Consider the following 21,843-nt stretch of genomic DNA (forward strand, 5'->3'; position numbering starts at 1 on the left):
GGAAGGCACTAGGATTAGGCACTGGTTATGGTTATGGTTAGGGTTATGGTTGTGCAAAAAACACCATTAAGCCACCCCCACTCCCCTCTGGCCTCTGCAGCTCTGTAAAGACTTATTGTTCTTCTCCACCTGTCCACCAGGTGTCCTTAGACTCTCCTCATCCTGATCACCTGGGTCTCATTTCCCAATCACCCTGTCAGCACATATACCAGACCTGGTCCTGGTTGGTCCATGTTGTGTCAGGCCTTTGCTCTGCAGCCTTCTGAATGTGAGTTTAGTCAAGTTGTTTCTTGTAAAACTGAGTTATTATTATGATTGTAAATCCCAGTAGCTCATTATGTAACAGGCTACCAGTGAGGTTTATATCTCTGAGCAACCAGTGAGGTGTTATATCTTTTTGTTTTTTTTTAATAAATGAAAAAAAAAAACTGGATCACAAAAAAAAGTTTTAATCAGAGAGATAATCAACAACAAAGATTACACACGGTGCCAAAATGAAGTGAAGTGTGACAGGAGGAATAAGGTGTGGCCCATGGTAACAGGGATCTGGTTTCAACAACAGTTCTCCTCGAAGTTTAAAGGTGGATTGAGAAAAAGTTACAGTTCAGCAGGTGGATCAGTGGAAATCGTTTAATCATCAACTTCAAAAAGACAGAGACACAGAAATTACGAAAGTGTTTGTTAGAAGTCTGAAGGAAACAAAGATCAGATGCTGACAGCAAATTAACTTTGGGCTCACAGAATAAACCAACAGTTTCATACTGACAGCATGTCGAGCAGTTCAGCTTTTAAGTTCAATAATCACTTTATTGAAATACCCTCCACGATACGAAGCAGGCTGTAGCTTATATGTGCAATTGTTGAAACCTTTTTCAATGTAAAGCTCTATGAGGTCAGTTTTCATAACAAAACATGTCTACTTGTTGTTGTTATATCTTGTCTATCATGTAATTGATTCCTGCAGGATGTAGTGAACAGTGTTGGGGAAGTTACTTTTAAAAAGTAGTGTTTGCTCGTTACTTCTTAAAGTAATCCGTTACTTTACTTAGTTACCCCCTATGGAAAGTAACTTTTAACTTTTTACAAAGTTAATTATACAAAAACTATCTTTGACCATAAAGCTAATCTATGGTTTATCAGTGAAGTGTATGAATTCCACTGCAGACTGGATTCTCTACTCACAGAGTGACAGCTGATTCATTATGAACGAGTCCAGCGTGGGTTGAATGCACATCAGCAGGTCATCGGCGTAACACGGTGTATACTACGTAATGTCTGTATTGACTTGTAGGTGTGGCCCATGGTAACAGGGATCTGGTTTCACTTTAAAGTGAAACAATAGAAATTATTTATTGACGTGCATTATGAACCATGAGTCATGAGCATAATTATCTAATTATTTATCCCAGAAGTTTCAGGTAAAGACCCTGTCCTTCTCACACTGAGAGAAATCCAATCACCAGTCCAAATGTCCTCCCAGGTAGAGAGAGACAAAGACTTCTGATTTGCAGGTAAAATAGACTCCGAGGAGGTTTAAGATGAGAGGTAGTCTACTGGTCTGTAGGCTACTTTAAAACATAAATAGAAGTTGCTATTAACTTCATTAGATTAGTGGAGAGACCAGAGTTTCCCATCATGCACTGTGGTCAGTGGAGAGAAGCTGGAAACGGTAGCTGTCTCCAGTTGACGGGGAATGAGCACACTAAGACTAATCCATGCAATCTCTTCTGACTCAGAGATTTGTTCTGAAAATATGGTAATTAAACTTGGAATGAGCAGTCTAAGACTAGCTAGACTAGTCTGAGCATCAGATCATTTTATCTTAACTTATCTTTTTATCTTTAGGCTATATATAGGTGTGCGTGCGTGTGCAGGCTGGGAGTTGTGCAGGCAGGCTGGGCAGACCGGACCAGCAACTCTTTGTGCTTCCAACCCAGAGTGCGTCAGGAGACGCTCTCTTTGGCCTGCCTATATATTTGCCCTTTTTTCCAATGCTTGACACTTCATAGACAAGCTCCAAGGTGTGGTTGGTGTTTGGATTTTCTCGTTGACTCTTTACTGGCTGCCTTCATGCACAGAAGAAATCAAACACAAACAGGAACTCTGTCAAACACAAACTGGAACTATCTCACTAGATAACTGTGTCCTCAGGACTCCTGGTTTGGATCTTAACTGACTGAAGACACACAAGGTAATGTGTGAATGTGTTGATGTTGGTGTTGTCATGATATGAATCCTGTTGTACAGATTTAGTGTGTGAGGGTTGGTGGATTAGACAAGAAGTTAACAGATAATAATGTGGTCGGTTCTCTCAGTAAAGAGACAATTCAACAACAACAGTTTAACACACATTTGATTCATTGACGACAGATCATCCTGAAACCTGATCCACATAAAAAGCTGCTCTATGAGACTTTAAACAGCAGCTGGAACATTTAGTAAAGAGTCCTTTTAACATGACAGCATGTGGTTGTTTGATTGTTTACTGTTTCTATATTGTCTGTTGTATAGGCTATTGTTTATATGGAATACCACACTTTATGTGTTACTACTTGACTCAGATAGTTGGCGATTTTAAAACATGACGGTCTAATGCATGGCCCCGGTGATAAGTGGTGTAGGTTGATGAATAAAGACGTTAGTAGTATCCTCCTCGTTCTTCTGAAAAACAGTGACAAATGGCGCCATCTTGTGACATACATACATTACTGTAGCTAGCATTCAGTCCTCTGATCAGTCATGTGTTATAAGTAACACAGAGGAAGTATAAACAGACTGTATATGTTCTCTCTCTGTCCTGTAATAAGTAAACTCTGAGCTCATGTGTTTGTGACTCTTCACCTCTGTCTCCTCTCACAGGGAGAAGATGATCTGCAGCATCCTGCTGCTCATCATCCTGACCTCCTGTGTCTCTGGTTAGTTTACAGCTTCACTTTATTATCCACTAACACTAAACAAAGAATCACTAAAGTGTCCACAGAAACATGTGGAGATGGAGTTTAAAGTTGTCAGTGTGTCTGCTCCTCACTTTCCCTCTCTGTCTCCTCAACAGGAACATTTGTAGTGAATGTGACCCAGACCTCCTATCAGGCAGAGGAGAACCACGACATCACACTGGAGTGGACCTTCACAACCAACCCTCACAGTTCCTCCAACTATCTTTTTGTCTTCTGTGAACTGATAACTGATCTCAGATCCTCAGCCCTGTTTCGTCTCCATAAAGGAGTTGAGGTCCCAGAGTCTCAGGATGAACAGTTTGCAGGACGAGTCCAGTGGGACAAAGACGTCCTCAGAGAAGGACAACTCAGACTTCATGTGTCCAGACTCAGGACTGAAGACTCAGGACTGTACATGTGTGATGTGATCTTAAATTATAGGAGTAACTCTGGTAAATGTCAGCTCAATGTCACTGGTAAGTTGATTCAGGAGAACTTTCTTAACGGGTTCAATTCAGCAGCTTTTTAGATAAATAAGAAGGAAGGACTTCCACGATCCTTAAACTTCCAACTGTTTTATTGAAATGTTTTTCTTCACATGAATGAAACAGATGTGTTTGGTCTCTTTACAGCAGCGGGGGATCGGCCTGAACCTGAGACACCAAACACAACAAGTCCACCACAAGTAGAGAGTCGGGGAAGGATCGGTCTCTACTGTGGACTGACAGCAGCTCTGCTGGGTTTTTGTTTCTGTCGTTGTCTGCTGAGAGAACAAGAGTTCTCCTCGAAGTTTAAAGGTGGATTGAGAAAAAGTTACAGTTCAGCAGGTGGATCAATGGAAACCGTTTCATCAACAACTTCAAAAAGACTGTTAGAATTTGATTTTATAAGACAGAGACACAGAAATTACAAAAGTGTTTGTTAGAAGTCTGAAGGACACAAAGATCAGATGCTGACAGCAAATTAACTTTGGGCTCACAGAATAAACCAACAGGTTCATACTGACAGCATGTCGAGCGGTTCAGCTTTTAAGTTCAATGATCACTTCATTGAAATATCCTCCACGATACGAAGCAGGCTGTAGCTTATATGTGCAATTGTTGAAACCTTTTTCAATGTAAAGCTCTATGTGATCAGTTTTCACAACAAAACATATCCACTTGTTTTTCTATCCTGTCTATCATGTAGTTGACTCCTGCAGGATGTAATGAAGCCTTCATGTTAACTGAAGATCCTTCAGATCTGCATCAAACTGTAGCAGCACACAGGAAGTGAAGGCATCTTCTTCATGAAAACTGTCTGACCTTCTGCTCAGACTTCATATACAGCTTTAACTTTAACACACAGAGCTGTAACCTTTTCTTCTGTAATGGTCACTTTAATGTACTGGTTCTGTTGTATTATGGTCTGTTACTTCTCTCTGTCATTGTAAAGCTGTGAGGAGTTAACTCTGGTGATGATGATGAAGAGAAAGATCTAAATGATGAAGAACTAAATGTTTGTTTCATCTGATGTATGATCTGATTCATTCATTTTTGACACACTGAAATGTTTCTCATGTATTTCAATTCATCACTTTAACAAATGAAGACGTTCAACTGAAGGAATCTTTTGATAATTTTAACTAAATAACTAAATAAAGTTAATTTAAATGTTCTTTGCTGGCTGAGAATGTTGCAGCTCTAACTGATCATATTGAACTTCTGATGATTTTTTTTAATTGGAACCATGCATTGGAGAAACATCTTTATTTGTATATATTTCTTATCTTTTATATTACACTTGTTGTACGTGTCCTTATTGCACCGTGGGTCGGAGAGAAACGTATTTTTAATACCTCTGAATGTCTGGCACATTTTCCAGAATTGACGATAAAGTTGACTTGACTTGATCCACTGAGTGGTTCAACTTATAATTTAAACGTTCAGAGGTTAAATATATGAAAACAGTCTCACAATACATTCACAGTAAATAATAAATACTAAGGTATATTTCACATTATAGAAAACGCGCCCCAGGTTGCTGACTTGTCAGTCTGGCAAGAGATTTCAGGAAAGTGGCTGCATGTGTCCGACAATGCACAAAACATCAACACCGGTAAAGAGCCAGTAAAAAGGTCATCTGTTTACTAAATATTAATATATATATATATATATATATATATATATATATATATATATATATATATATATGCATCTCATCTTACATTCTTCCCTTTCTTCAAATGAAATGTCCCCATTTCAATAAATCTCATCTTATACAAAGTCACCTTTTGTCAGCTAAACTTAATTAGCAACGTCCTCTGAAATAACCAACAGCTCACGGTGCTCTGATGCCTGCTCGCAGAAACCTTTTGTCGGCTAAATTTAACTGTAAAGACCTCTAAACTTAACTGTCATTGTGAGAGGTGGGGCGCCTAATTTCATATCTTACAAATGGGTGTGCATACGTTTTCATACGATATATACTACTAACCCTAACTGAGAAGTTGAAGTATCAACTCAAGCTTTTTACTCAAGTAAAAGTGTAAACGTACTGGTTTCAAAACTACTTCAAGTAGAAAAGTAAAAGTAATGTAATGTAATTTTGCTCGAGTTCTCTTGAGTCTCTGCCATGGACATCTTACTAGGCTACATACGTCTGTTTCCTTGCTGGAGTGTGACGTGATTTGTGTCATGTGCAGGTGTGATGGATCGCGTACAAACCAATAGGGCGTCGGAATAGTATACTATATGTTTATACTTCTCATCACAACAATCAAATTCACTCTATCCGGATTTTTTTTTTGGTGTTTTTTTGAACGATGACAAGCCAGAATGAAAACAAGCCAAACTGAAATAGGAGTAACGAGGCTATTTTTAAAATGTAAGGAGTAGAAAGTACAGATAATTGCGTGAAAATGTAAGGAGTAGAAGTAAAAAGTCTTCTGTAAAATAATTACTCCAGTAAAGTATAGATTCCCAAAATTTGTACTTAAGTAAGGTAATGACGTATTTGTACTTCGTTACTTGACACCTCTGTGCATTGGTATATTACACTGTATATGGTATATAAGTATAGTAGATGATTTGGTATTAGATGGTTACTGTACAGGATTTTGTTTTAGATAATATTTCTTTAGATGTAATTGACTGTGATGCTTCCTGTGGAGAGGCTCTACATACAGCACACTTACTGTACATACAGGAACCACAAAGATGTGATTAATGGGGCTGTTTACTCAGGGAAAAAAACAGCAGGCTGGGATTGCCTCCATATGGCTCTCACAGACCATTCCCCATTACGTGAAATACCTACGTTTTTGCACGGCCACATGCAAAAACATGCACACGCAGCGAGACCGGCTATCAAAACAAAGAACAGACACACACAGAGGGAGTGTGACATTCTCTACTCAGGACACCATTACTTCACTATATCTTTACATTGCAAATATTTGTTGCTGCTATATTAATGTGCTGAACATCGAGTACAGCTCCTTTAAAATAACATGAACATGCAAAACAGTTAATGACTGATTAATGATTTGAATACATGGCAGGCTTTGACTTACTTTAAATTGTGTCAACTGTCCATCTAATGGACCGATCAAATAAACTCCAGCTGGATCGATGTTGTGGTAGAAATGTATGAGGCATGAAGGACTGTTTGATTTTTACTTTAATGTTTATAATTTTAATATTAAGTTGTCTGATGGTGTGATTATACAATAATCGAGTTACCATATAAAGCTGAGTGAAATGTAAAGAGATTTGGTATGACTGTGTCCATTCAAACATGTTGTACCAAGATTTGTGTTGTAACAAAATATATTCACGTAAGGACAACTGAGGCTCACCGCGTTTGTTCTATTACAGTTTTTTTTTACAACTGGTTACACACATTTTCAAAACTATATCTCCTGTTTTTTAAACTCTAAACACAATTCCCAAAACTACACACACAAAAATGCCATAAACACATCTCAATTAAGCATGTGCATCAAACGGCAAACACTTTTTTAGTACTTGGTACATTTTTGGATATACTTTGTACACACTGTTGTCTCTAAATCTAAAGTTCCTTTCTCTTCCATAGGCTTATATCTACATGTCCATACAATGTTCTAGAGTGACAGTGATCTGCTGAGAGGGGTTGAAAAATACACTCTAAACACTAATACAACTAGCATACAAGAAAACCAAACGATAAACAACTTACAACTTGTCCTCTTCCTCCTCCTCTTCCTCCAACACGCCCTCTTTGAACTCAATTTGATTCGTCACTGTGTTGTTTATTTATCAATGGGTTAATTTGTAGAGCTGGGGGTAAACGATTATTTATTAAACGATTAATCGGGCGATTATTTTATCGATTAGTCGACTAATCTAACGACTAATTGGACGATTAATATAACGATTATTTTTCTGTTGCTCGATTAATAAAAACCATAATGTATCTCAAATAAATACCAAAAATTCTTAATAATATATTTTATTAAACAATTTTGCACAGCAAAAAATCTTCTGCTTTACACAAAATAAAATAATTATTTTACTGTTATACAAAATGAAAGGCCAGCCTGTTTACTCTTTTACAGTACCAACATAACTCTCTTGTTCAAAAAAATCAAGTTGTAGTGCAAAAAAGAAAAACACTGTGCAGTGCACAGTACAGACATTCCTTGGATTGTTTAACACAACATAACAGTCCCAACATAAACCTGATGCATAATCAAACTGACTCTCTTAACTGCTATTCTGTAGGTTTACATGCTAATGCAGCTGTGCACTTTGGTGGTGCTAGGCTAACCAACGCATCTTAGCTCTCTGTGCAGTTTGTTCGTGCTAGGTTAGTAGCTAACGTTCACGTTAGCTAACGTTAGCTACTATAGTTAGCTGTGTTCTGCAGCTGTAAGCTAGCTACTATTCAAGCCAACATTAGATGATAACTAACGTTAGCTAAACACAGCTGCCTAGGCGCCAGTAGCTAGCTAACGTTAACGTTAGCTACTAACCTAGCACGAACAAACTGCACGGAGAGCTAGCACCACCTAAGTGCGCAGGCTACACAACACACTACACAAACTAATTTAGCTAACATTAGTACTTGGGACTATATTTTAAGTATTCCCATACCCTCGATGATTAAGGGCGAGCTGTTTTTTAGGACTTCTTCTTTTCATGGGGCTTTTTGCAGGGCTTTGTTGGGAATTCTGTGAGGAGGTTGCTGTTTCCTGCAATGTTTTGGTCTCCCACATGTGTGTGTGGCGAAGCGTCGACGCAAAAATACGATGTCGACGTAATTTTGACGTCGATGCGTCGACGTCATCGACGCGTCGCTGCAGGCCTATTAATTTGTCAATGCCACTTTGTTTTTTATTCAAATAGAACATTTGAATTTGGATTGAACTTAGAAAGAAAGAGAGAGAGAGAGAGAGAGAGAGAGAGAGGTATCCAGCCAGTACAATTTGGATCAGATACTCAGACACAGGAGTCCACAGAGGGAGGAAGACTAGCGACAAATACTGATAAGGTCGGTTTTCTTATTACTTTTTAATATCGTCATCGTCCTACAGTTGTGTTCAAAATAATAGCAGTCCAACATCACTAACCTCATAGATCAAAGTTTTTGGTAGAAGTGATATTTCTACATGGTAAATAATTTACTAGTAAGTATTGTAGAGTCATAGAAAACCAACAGACCCAACAGTCATGACATGCATGCTGCTCATTCTGTGTAATCGAATCTGTAATTGAAAGGGGCATGTTCAAAATAATAGCAGTGTTGTGATCAATTAGTGAGGTGATTGATTCTGTGAAGAAACAGGTGTCTGTTATGGTCCATATTTAAGGAAGGAAGGAAGCAAATGTTGTACATGCTGGTTATAGTGCATTTCACACTGAAATACTCAGCAAAATGGGTCGTTCCAGACATTGCTCTGAGGAACAGAGGACTTTGATTAAAAAGTTGATTAGAGAGGGGAAAACATATAAAGAAGTGCAGAAAATTATAGGCTGCTCAGCCAAAATGATTTTAAAGCCTGAACGACGTAGGAAAAAACGGTCAACTACCATTCAAATGGATCGAAGAATAGCCAAAATGCAAAGGCTCAACCAATGATCAGCTCCAGGAAAATCAAAGAAGACTTAAAGTTACCTGTGAGTACTGTTACGATCAGAAGAAGGCTATGTGAAGCAAAGCTATCAGCTAGAAGGCCCCGCAACGTCCCATTGCTGAAAAAAAGACATGTACTGAAAGGGTTGAAATTTGCCAAAGGACACATTGACTGGCCAAAGGAGAAATGGCGCAACATTCAGTGGACTGATGAGAGCTAAATTGTTCTTTTTGGGTCTAGTGGCCGCAGACAGTTTGTCCGACGACCCCCATGCACTGAATTCAAGCCACAGTACACTGTGAAGACAGTAAAGCATGGTGGTGCAAAAATCATGTTATGGAGATGTTTCTCATACTGTGGTGTTGGGCCTATTTATCGCATACCAGGGATCATGGATCAGTTTCAATACATCAAAATACTTGAAGAGGTCATGTTGCCTTATGCTGAAGAGGAAATGCCTTTGAAATGGGTCTTTCAACAAGACAATGACCCAAAACACACCAGTAAGCGAGCAAAGTCTTGGTTCCAGATGAACAAGATTGATGTTATGGAGTGGCCAGCCCAATCCCCAGACCTCAATCCCATAGAAAACTTGTGGGGTGACATCAAAAATGCTGTTTCTGAGGCAAAACCCAGTAATGCAGAGGAATTGTGGAATGTAGTTCAATAGTCCTGGGCTGGAATACCTGTTCACAGGTGCCAGAAGTTGGTCGACTCCATGCAACACAGATGTGAAGCAGTTCTCAGAAATAATGGTTATGCAACTAAATATTAGTGCAGTGATACAAAGTAAAGCAAACCCTTGAGACATTTTTTTTCAGTTTATACAGTAAATGTTTGAGATTGTAAAGAAAAATGCAAATACTGCTATTTTTTTTTTTTTTTGTTATTCCTTTTTCTTCACTTTCTGTAAATATATAACACAAACTTCAATTTTGGTCATGTTTTGATTTGGAATTGAATGTGCAGTGTTCCCAATGCATTGATATTATTAAATTTAAAAGTTATTCTAAGGATTTTGAGCATTATTCACTTTTTAAAGGGGCACTACATATATATATATATATATATATATATATATATATATATATATATATATATATATATATACTGTAAGTACTGATATTGTATTTTTTTGTGTTTTTTTTTCTTCTGTGTGTATTTGATTGTCTTTTTCTCTTCCAGATATGGCAGTAAACTCTTCCAATGACTCCGTCCATCATCCTGACATTCCTATCGGCACACGTTGCTTCATGACCAGACCAAGCTCCTTCATCTTCTTCGCATACAGCATCACCAACATCCTCCTCCTCCTCCCTGTCTGCATCCTCGTCCTCTACCTGGGTCTCCAACGATGGCGGCGACATCGCTCCACCTCCGCAACAGCAACGACGAGTCACTCAGACAGCTTCACTTACCACATGGTCGCCATGGAGCTGTTGGGTGTATTTGGACACACCCTCTGCTGCTGTGGTATCTACAGGGATCATGTTAATTTATTTTTTGTGGGGTTCTTTCTTTGGGGCTTTAATTGGTACGGAGAGATTTTCTTTCACATGCTGACCTGTGTGGAGCGCTACCTGGCTGTCGTTCATCCCGTCACCTACCTGAGTCTGAGAGGAGAGAGAGGGATCAGAATCAGAAATATCAGCATTGGCTGTGTTTGGCTGCTTTCCGTTGTAGCAACAGGTCTGATGAGTTTTGACACCGTATTTTTAATCATGGACATCTGCCTCTTGAGTTTCTCCTTGATCGTCATTTCCTTCTGCAGTCTTTCTGTTCTCTGCGTTCTGATTCGTCCAGGGCCAGGGGAACAGGGCGGGGACAGGGGAAGAGTTGACCAATCAAAGCAGAGGGCTTTCTACACCATCATGGCCATACTGGTAGTGCTGTTGTTGAGATGCTTTTGGAATCTGGTTGGGCTTTGTCTTAGTGCGTTAAGCAAAGATAATGAATGTGTGCTGGCGATGTCTTTATTCTGGTTTAATCTCCCCAGCAGTCTGGTGTTACCTCTGCTGTTTCTACACAGAGCAGGAACATTAGCATGTCGTAAGAACAACACCTAGTGAGGATCAGGATCAGATTTGCATTAAATCACTCCAGATTCAAGCAAACTAATGCCTATTTAAACATCTTCTGGTTTGATCTCCACCTGCTGCTGAGAAACATATCTTGCTCTCTAGCTGCTCCAGATTCTTCACCGGCTCGTCTCTAACTGCCGGTCTGCTGGGTTAGGGTTAGTTTGTCCAACTCCCTGCTACACCTGTATGTACAGTATATATCTGTACCTATAAGCTGAATTTTTTGCCTTTTCTTTTTATGCAGTTTCATAATTGTGACCATCTCATGGCAGAATGTACTTGTGATTGTGTAATTGTTTCTCAAACAAACTGCACACACAACACTGAACATGTTGTTGTCTCTTTAATTAACTGAAGTTGCTGTATGTCTTGGGTTTCCTGTAAAACAACACATACAATATGTTATGTAACTTTTGCCTCACTGCTTAATCCTGATTAAACAACTATAACATGTGGTTTGAATGGTTTTATTTAAGCATCTTTTAAATAAAACACAAACACAAACAGTAATTTACACTCTCTCCCTCTCTCTGTCTCCCTCTCTCTGTCTCCCTCTCTCTCTCTCTCTCTCTCTCTCTCTCTGTCTCTCTCTTTCTCTCTTTCTCTCTCTCTCTCTCTCTCTCTCTCTCTCTCTCTCTCTCTCTCTGTTAAATGAAGTGTGCATTTTAGATTTCATTGTTTGACTGACTGTTGGCAGTTTAAATTGGGTTTCGAGGTTGTTCCTTTTTGTATATTGAACCAAATCTGTCTACTTAAAAAAATAAATAGGTTCCCATACAATTAAACTGCAGTCTCAATTCCGTTTCAAGGGAAACATGTTTTCTCACGAATTGCATTTGTTTCAACACTTCCTTGTACCAGCGACAGATGCACATTGTAAAACGGTTCGGAATTGAAACCAAATTACTTTTATTTAGGTTGAGGAAAAGAAAAGGGGTTTGGGTTAAAACATAGACTGTATATATTAATATATGCAGTCTATGGGTTAAAATAAGCAATATATTCTCTGAACGGGTTTGCTTGATATTCTAAGAAAAGTTATGCGCAACAATTCGTGTAGTGGCAATTTGTCTTCAGATTGAATGAAAACAAACTAAAAACTAAAAATCCAACCACCACTGAGGCACCGAAGGAATGAATTCTACGCAGGTCAGACATGTTCATTGTCCAGGCAAAAATATTTAACGTTTTGTGAAGTTTATTGTCCAGGTTTTGGTAGGAACAAACATTACAACAAAGAACAATGGCGTCTCTCTGTGTATCTGGTAAAAACCATCAGCCCTGAAATGATACAAGTACAATGTAAAGATATGCTGTTTAACTAAGTTCTAAATAAACCATAAACATTAATTTCCAAATTAAATAGACAGCACTTAGTATATCTGGATCTATATCCCTGCTTATTATTGGAATACAGGATAGGGCTAACAGTTAACATAGAAATGAATTAGACTTACTATCAAATGCCCTCTGTAAACAGTCTTACCATGGCTATATACTGCTGCCTGCTGGTAGAGACAGTAAATGACAACTTGACCTACTTTCACTGCGGCCGTAAAGTCTAAACGCAATCAGATCTGCGTAACGGCAGTTGTAGAAATATTTCTATGATCTAAATGTGTTATTCTCAGTATAAAAGTTTATAATATATGTTGTGTGTAGTCATGAGACTGGTTACAATTTCCAGGGAAGACACATTTGACCTCCTTGTACAATGTATACTAGACTCGGACACAGATGATTAGCTTAAGCTTTGATTACATTATAGTTCAGGAATGTGAGGGTATGTTAGAAACTGTTTTTTCGTACCAGACTTAGAGGTGGAAGAGCAGGGGGTGGCTCTTGGGTCAGTGTGTGTGTGAGAACTGAAGAAATCTGCTCCGAGACAGGAGGATGACGCCGTCAAGGAAGCAGTTAAAAGATTAGGGATATGGTTAGACGGGGTTCACAATTTGAGAGAGACTGAGTGGACCTGAACCCAGTATACTTTTGTCTGTGGCCACTGGCCAGGGAAACTTAGGATCTTTGATGTACCCACATGTGTGTTGTAACTTATCTGCTGGACTTCAGTAAACTTTCTTGACTTTAATCTATCGTCTCAGTTTTGATCTCTGAGTTCTGGCGCCATTAGTCTCATTAACCAACGCGCGGGAATTAGAGTGTATAGATAATTGGAGTCAGAACTTCCTCTGGCCCGACTTTTCCAAGAATTCCCTCAACAGTACAGTGGCACATTTGATTTTACCAGAACTACAGTACTAACCTGATATACCATCATTACTGAGATTAAACTACATTAGGCTACAAGTTACATTCGCAATGAACAATGCATTAAAAAATTAAAGACGCAACTCTTGCAGCGCACTTAAACAGATTCGCAATATTAGCTTACACATAAAATAGTGTTCCAAATTATTATGCAAATTATATTTTACACTGAATTTCCTAAATAATCGATGCAAATGACAGTCAGTATAATTTTTTAATCACCAACCGTTAGGGTATAAATCGAATTTCATTGAACAAACCACTCAATGAAAACAGTATTTTTTTCAAAAATAAAAAACTCAAAATGCACTTTTCCAAATTATTATGCAAAAAAGAGTTTCAAAACATTTTATAGGTTGTAAAGAACTGAAAATGGTCATTTGCTTAATTTGCAGCATTAGGAGGTGTAATGGCAAATTTACATTTAAGCATGATTCTTTATATTTTTGTCTTATTTCTGTTTAAGTTTCTCTCACTATGCTGAAAGTGAGTTTATCTCATTCCCACATGTAGATTCTGATTCTAACTAAGTGAGAATCACAAAGTCTGGAACATAATGTGAGCACTGTTTGTCTGAACAGATAGGGGCTCCAAGGTCACCCTAAAACTATCTCTCCTGACACATTCAGTTTTCTCATGCCAGTTGAGATGTAACCGGGGGTTGAAAGTTGTACAGGGAGGAGGAGGCGAAATGGCTCCGAGATGTCTCCTGTGTTTATAAGATTGTCTTCATGTGTGTCAGATTGCCTGTGAGAAATGCAGAATCATGATAAGCCAAGTGCGTGTGTGCTGTCACTCTGAAGATGTATTTAAGCTCAGTGTTCCTGTTCACTCGTTGAAGAAACTGCTGTCTTTTGTGAATTTTTTATTCTTCCTATATTTGCAAATATATTTTTAATAAAATACAAAAACCTAACTTGGTTTAGTTTGCAATTGTCTTTATTTTGTTTCACTCTTTAACTTTCTAAATCCACTCCTGCTACACAGAAACTTTCATAACAGAGGTCATACTTACTGAAATCAAAAGCTATTTCAATCAGTGATTCTTAACAGGGCAAGTTACATGTTAACATAGGACCCTCAGGATTAGCCACATGTATGGTTACCATTAAAAGATGATATATAAAATCATGCTGACAATTATTACTTTAATAGCTTAGTATACTATGCACTAAAAGGTATTTATAAAGGCTTTAGGCCACCCTACACGTTATTGTAGGCCCAGTTTAATATGCAACTTAATTTTTTACAATATCTGTAGTAGGGGGTCCCTGCTCCGTCTCTCTTTCAGTTAAGAAAGACAACGTTGAAGAACACTGCTCTAATATGACCCTTAGGAGAGTCCATCCCTGTACCTAAACGTAACGGTCGCGTCATATTAACAATGGCCACTAGAGGGTAACGCACAAAAACAAATGCAAAGTTGTGGTGATTGCTTTATAGGCGAGGACAGTCTCGAAGATGTTTAAATAAAACATTTAAACCACAGTTTATAATTGTTTAATCATGATTATTTAGTGAAGCAACAATTGCATAAAAGATAAAGATTGTATGTGTTGTTTTACAGGAAACCCAAAACATACAGCAACTTCAGTTAATTAAAGAGACAACAACATGTTCAGTTAACAGAAGAACATCAAGTCGTCACATGTATTTCTACAGCACATTTAATACAACATGAGCTGATTAAAGTGCTTTACAAACATAGGCAGAATAAAACAGGTCAACAGCAGACAACTAAATCATTCATATACCAGCCAGAGATTAAGATAAAATCTATGACTAATGAAAAAACACTAATAAACAACCATCGTAAATTTGTTTGTTCAGAAACACAACAAAAACTCACATTTTGATTCTGATATGGGATGATCACAACTATGAAACTGCATAAAAAGAAAAAAAAGCTAAGAAATCAGTTTATATGTACAGATATATGAGTGTAGCGTTGGACAAATTTTAAAGTACTCATAACATGCTTTTTGGCTTTTTCCCTTTCCTTTATTGTGTTGTATATCTTTTTTGTGCATGTTATATGTTTACAAAGTGAAAAAGCCGAAAGTCCACCCCAAAGGGACTTATCATCTCCAACAGAAAACACTGTTCACAAACTGCTCCAAACAGCTCTGTTGTAGTCCAGCCTTTACTTCAGAGACAAACGTGGTCACTTTGGAACACACGTTATAATGCTCACCTAGCTGCTAGCATGGCACGCCCTCATACTCTGCTTCTGACTGGCTAGTAGTCCTTACCTAGGTACTGTCAGGGCACGCCCTCACACTCTGCTTCTGACTGGCTAGTAGTCCTTACCTAGGTACTGTCAGGACACACCCTCATACTCTGCTTCTGACTGGCTAGTAGTCCTTACCTAGGTACTGTCAGGGCACGCCCTCATACTCTGCTTCTGACTGGCTAGCAGTCCTTATCTAGCTACTGCGCATGCGCGACTCCCAACAAAGATGGAATAGAAGTGCGATGCCTCACTCTGTAGCTAAAACAGAGAGCTCAACACACAGGGTGAAAAGAGGAACTGCAGCAATGTGCAGTATGACTAAAATATGGTGTTTTTTGAAAATTAAACCACATGAAACTATTCTGGTACAACCTCTAAATACAATTATGAACCTGAAAATGAGCATAATATGAGCACTTTAAGAAGGTTTAAATTCTGCAAGTGTTGCCCAGTATTAGTGCAAGCCCTCTAATATAAAACACTAAATACGGAGGCTCCATTTATATGAATTGTTTCGGCTTCACACTCGGCACATTTACTGTAAAACCAAAACTGTGTGATTTAGTGTCAAACAGCAGACAGCTCAGGTAAACCCAGTGTACACTGCCTCCCCAACATCAAGCAGCAGACAGTAGTGATGTTACCCATGAACCTCCTGCTTCGAGGCATGTATCGAAGAAATGAACCAATTTGGAATGAAGCTTTGTATCGGAGCTTGATTGGTTTTGTGCCATATGAAATGTATAGCTGTGTGTATGTGAGGTGTGCATCTGTGTGAGTTCGAGTGAATGTGTTTATTTACTACACTTATTTTTACTGCTACTAACTGGTTTCTGGACATTTTATTGTATTCACTGTATACATTTGACTCCTTTATTATTTTAACTGTTAAAAGCCCTTCTAGGGACAGGTTTCGCGAATTAGCCATGGCTATAAACACTGTGATACAGGCATCGGATTGTTCTTTATGTAATCATCTATGTTTTTTGTATCTGTCCCTATTCAAATAAACAACAAATAAATACAACAAATAAATACATAAAATAAAGTTGAGCGGCAATGGGTGCGTCTTTGTGGGTTGTTGCAGTAGAAGAGTCAACAGAGTCAGGAAAGTTAGTTAATAGAGAGATTATTATAGCCAGTAGAGTTTATAGTAGAGAGTTTATTGCAAGTAAGTTTATAGCGAGTAGAAAGTTTATAAAAGAGAGTTTATAGCGAGTAGAAAGTTACTCTAGGCTACGTACTCAATATAATCACAGAAATGTGTGTGCAATGTGTTCTTCATTCATTTCCCTCCCAAATTGATGTATTTGTTTAGAAACACAACCAAAATCCTAACTTTATTGTTTGTGGAGAAGGCAATTACATTTTTATTCATGCAAGGTCCCAAATAGGCTTAGTTATTTATGTCATTATTTATTTATCCATGAATTCATACTCCAAATGTATTCATCTTCGACTCAAAGACATTCATGGATAATATCTGTGAAACAGTTTGTGACACATTGCTATCCTTAACTTCCACCACCAGATGTCCTCATAGAGTTCTGAAGCTTCGAGTATTGAACCTTTTTTCGATACAATTGGATTGAAAGCTTCACTGGTTCAGAAAGCTTCAGTTCGCCATCACTAGCAGACAGACACAGTTAGAGACGAGCTGGTGAAGAACGTGGAGCAGCTATGATCCTCATTAGGTGTTGTTCTTACGACATGCTAATGTTCCTGCTCTGTGTAGAAACAGCAGAGGTAACACCAGACTGCTGGGGAGATTAAACCAGATTTCAGTTATTGACATCACACAGTCAACATTTGACACATCAAGAACAGCCCAAACTATACTTGCAAAGCATCTCAACAACAGCACTACCAGTATGGCCATGATGGTGTAGAAAGCCCTCTGCTTTGATTGGTCAACTCTTTCCCTGTCTCCGCCCTGTTCCCCTGGCCCTGGACGAATCAGAACGCAGAGAACAGAAAGACTGCAGAAGGAAATGACGAACAAGGAGACAATCAAGAGGCTGAAATCCACAATATTTGACACATCATCCAAACTAATCAGACCTGTTGCTCCAGAGGAAAGCAGCCAAACACAGCCAATGCTGATATTTCTGATTCTGATCCCTCTCTCTCTGTGATAGGTGAAGCTGTCTGAGTGACTCCACTGACTCGTTGCTGCTGCTGCGGAGGTGGAGCGTTGGAGACCCAGGTAGAGGACGAGGATGCAGAGAGGAAGGAGGAGGAGGATGTTGGTGATGTAGAATGCAGTAAAGATGAAGGAGCTTGGTCTGGTGGAGAAGCAATCCATGCCCATAGGAAGGTGAGACTGGAGAATGGAGTCATTGGAGGAGGAAGAGTTCACTGCCATATCTGGAGGAGAAAAAGACAATCAAATGGAGAAAAATACACAAAAATACAATAGTAAATGTATAAATACATCTATAGCATGTCTATCATTCTAAGAAGATGTTTTGGCAAGGCCACACAGACATCATCACATCTGCACAAGTCCACCAAATGTGGTTGCAATAGCAAAAGCGTTCCGGAGATATTGTTTATAGCCATGTATTTTTCCGGCTTGGTCCAGCTCCAAATTTGATGACGGTTGCTTAAAATTTGTAGGAGTATAAGGGGTGACGCATCACCCGCGGGTTCTGTTCCGACCTGCAGCCCTTTACTACATGTAGCTCCCCCTCTCTCTCCCCTTTCATGTCTAGGCTGTCCTGTCACAAATAAAGGCGTGTAAGGCCACACAAATATCTTAAAAAGAAAATAAGTTACACAAAATTCAACACTGCACTTCCTTGGGTCCCCAGCAATGCACCCAACCAAGTGCAAAGTAGATTGGACGAATGGTTCTCGAGATATGTGGACACACACACACACACACACACACACACACACACACACAGACACACACACATTTATATCAAGAAATACATTTTACACAGAGTCGGTGGTAAAATGACGAAGGACATACAGTATTTTCTGATCCTTGTCTTGTCATACAAAAATAATCTGCTACTGCAACTGCTTTTTAGATAAATCGTTTCACTTATTTTGATTAAAAAATAGTGAATATATGATAAACAGTCTATTGTTCCAGCTTCCAAAAGAGAATGTTGCTGCTTTCGTCTGTGTTATGTCTCAGTAAACTTTGTAAATCTTTTTTCGCAATTTGGATCCAACAAAACATTAGAAGACATCTCTTGGGCTCAAACAACGTTTTGATACTTTATAAACAAAAAACCGATTAGTCGAGGAAATAATTGGCATATTAATCGATTATGAAAGTAATCATTAGTTGCACAGCCAAACATTAATAAACATGATATGATATTTTTACAGGACACCTACCTTGTTGTTTATTTCTGACCTTCGTCCTGCGGAGACGGCTCAAATCTGACATCTGATCCAAATATACAGTGTATATTGTGTGTGTGTGTGTGTGTGTGTGAAGCAGGTGTATGGTTTTTTTTGCATGTTGCAAAACCAATCCAGACTTTGTGATACTTTTTTACACAGTTAATTTCTCAGGTAAATGTTCCCGTCCTCCCTTTCCAGGGAGTATTAACATCTACTTAAACCTGACAACTGAAACATAAATACATGCGTTCAGCCACTTAGTTTTGACATTACTAGAGCTTCACTGTTTAGAAAATGGTTCATCATTTTCTAAAGTCTTACTACAGACCTAAAATCAAACAAATCCAGTAATGATTTATTTATTATCTGAGCTCATATTCGTGCCAGTGTCCAGTTTCATAACACCAATGCAAATGTAACTCATTGTATTTGTCCATTAAGATGGACAATGACAGAATTCAAATCACTTTTATGTAAGTGAAAAGGTGTCTGGTGTGTATTCAAATCAAACAAAGTGAGCGTCTGTCTGTATTACTTCATACAAATATGAGCCTGCAGATAAAAGAGAACTTTGCTTTGTGTTGTTGCAAATAACCATGTTAACAATCAATCAATTTTATTTGTCACATGAAATGGTACGAGGTACAATTCCAGTACAATGTGTTTCTATTTTTAGCTCCTTCAAATTGTGCATGATTCATCATAAAGCAGAATGTGGCCATCAGATCGGTAAATCCAGACAGCTAGCTAGACTATCTGTCCAATCTGAGTTTTCTGTCGCACGACTGAGTCCTACAAGTTTTTACATCCAAAATATAACTGTGGATCTCAACACGTTACTGTAAAACGTCCCGTTAAAACAAAGTTGTACCTTTCTAGGTTGAAAGTGTTTGTCTCGTCCTGCAGGCTGCAGCTCAGTCAGTCTTTGAACTGCAGGAGACACAACTGGGACCTCTGGAGGACATGAAGAGACATGATGGTCCCACTCAAGTTTCAACACATTCACATACATACATACATATTATTGTTTTTCTTTTCTTTTCTTTTTTACATAGGCCTAATTAAAGTTTTCAATTTGAAACTTGTACAAATACACACTACTACTGCTGCATAGTTAGAGTAGGTATCTGCCTCTCTGTCCCTCTTCTCAGACACACCCCCACTTCCCTCTGCAGCTCTATGAAGAGTTATTGTTCTTCTCCAGCTGTCCACCAGGTGTCCTCAGACTCTCCTCATCCTGATCACCTGTGTCTCATTTCCCAATCACCCTGTCAGCACATATACCAGACCTGGTCCTGGTTGGTCCATGTTGTGTCGGGCCTTAAAAAGCACCAGTACCACACTGAAAACACTCAACTACAAGTCAAAGTTCTGCATTCTTACTAAGTTAAAGTAAGTATGTATCAGCTAAATATACTTATAGTACTTAAAATAAGTATATATTGATCAGTAGAGATGGTAACTGATGTTATGTTTCTTGAGGAGACATGAGACTAAAGGAAGAGCAAACAAAGCAACGACACAAACAGAAGGTAATATAGAAACATTGCTGCTGGACATCTTACAGCTGCATCTACTAGAAATATCACAGCAGAGACTATGAGAACTTTGCAGCTCTGAGAGAAGAACAACTTATTTTCCAAAAGCTGCTGAAGTTTTACTAAGAAACAAACTTCCATAGATTACTCAGATCAAGTGACATTTAATATAAATGATCCATTTAGGGCTTCATATAATGTTAAATTAAGTCTCTGCTGCCTTAGTTTTTTATGTGCAAATGTACAAAACAATATTTTCCTTTTAATAAACATAAGTGAAACCTTTCTTTCTATTAACTTTAGATCAGTAGAGTCCAGAGTTTCCCATCATGCACCGTGGTCGGTGGAGAGAAACTGTTGTTAAACTGCTGCAGCCATGCTCAGTTCCTGTTTCTGACACTTTTACAGAAGATAGAAGTGATTTGTTGCTTCACTTGTGACTGTGACTTCAGAAGTAAGTTGCTGCTCTGCGTGTTAGTGAGGAGGCGAAGTCTCGGTTGGTGGCGCCCCAAATGTCCTCAAGTCCCACAAACACCTCTGCTCGGTGTTCTACTCTGTGTTTCCTGTCATCTCTTCATACAAACACATGCTGCACAGTTGGTGGTTTGTGGTTTTTGCTCATGACATTATTGTAGCTTCATGTTAGAGAAAAGAGATCAGACTTACAAACAGGACCTCTGTCCTCTGGTCTCCTGGTTTGGATCTTAAAGGTGCACTATGCGTTCCTGCATGACGTTTCTTCTGTTGACGTTCCAAGTAAATTTCAATCAATACAGAGCAAACTCGCCCCTCCGGTCCGTGTAACGCTTATCAGTTCAATTTTCTAAGCACAAACGGACATTTGGAAAAACAGAAAAATGGGTTCAAATATCCAATTTTTCTTTGTTTTCCACCTTGACAAATAAAAAAATTGGATCCTTAACCCGTCTTTCCAATTTTCTGTTTTCATTCAGAGGATCAGAAATGTAGAAAATTACAAAATTGCATCTGGGCTCCAATTATTCGAGAGAGAGAGAGAGAGAGAGAGAGAGAGAGAGATTCTGCCTAGCTCCAACAGGACCGCTTGGAGGCGGAGTGGAAATCGGGTGAGTCAGGACTTTTTGTGGTGGGCCGGTAGTGTTTCGAGGCCCGGTCTGATACAAGTTATAGCCTACATTGCAAATTCTTAGCAACACCATCCGCTGGTCAAACTGTGCAGCTACTGCTCAACCTGTGCGGCAGGCTTTTTTTCTGTTTTTCCAAATGTCCGTTTTTGCTTAGAAAATTGAATTGATAAGCATTACAAGGACCCCCTCCCCCCATGTTTCCGTAACTGTCATGACTAACT

General features: G+C 38.7%; 1 protein-coding gene and 1 long non-coding RNA gene across 7 annotated transcripts in view; one reads left to right on the forward strand and one right to left on the reverse strand.

The window, feature by feature from the left end:
- LOC116060419 overlaps positions 1-21,843 on the forward strand; it is a 236,379-nt gene that overhangs the window by 179,259 nt on the left and 35,277 nt on the right. Inside the window, exons 1-5 of one of the 6 annotated variants that reach the window (XR_004107495.2) lie at positions 2,152-2,191; positions 2,860-2,915; positions 3,053-3,412; positions 3,569-3,713; positions 3,756-3,947. The gene's annotated coding sequence lies outside the window, so the exon portion shown is untranslated. Of the gene's footprint in view, positions 1-2,107; positions 2,192-2,859; positions 2,916-3,052; positions 3,413-3,568; positions 3,948-21,843 lie in introns of those variants that run through there. The other 5 variants (XR_004895469.1, XR_004895467.1, XR_004895468.1 and 2 more) reach the window with 5 other exon arrangements.
- On the reverse strand, positions 1,906-21,219 carry LOC116060422. The gene is made up of 3 exons (XR_004107497.2): positions 21,192-21,219; positions 3,179-3,184; positions 1,906-2,103 (listed from the first exon to the last, which is right to left on the reverse strand). It is a non-coding gene; the product is annotated as an uncharacterized LOC116060422 (long non-coding RNA).

This window comes from Sander lucioperca, chromosome 17, assembly GCF_008315115.2.
Source record: "Sander lucioperca isolate FBNREF2018 chromosome 17, SLUC_FBN_1.2, whole genome shotgun sequence".
Lineage (NCBI taxonomy): Eukaryota > Metazoa > Chordata > Actinopteri > Perciformes > Percidae > Sander > Sander lucioperca.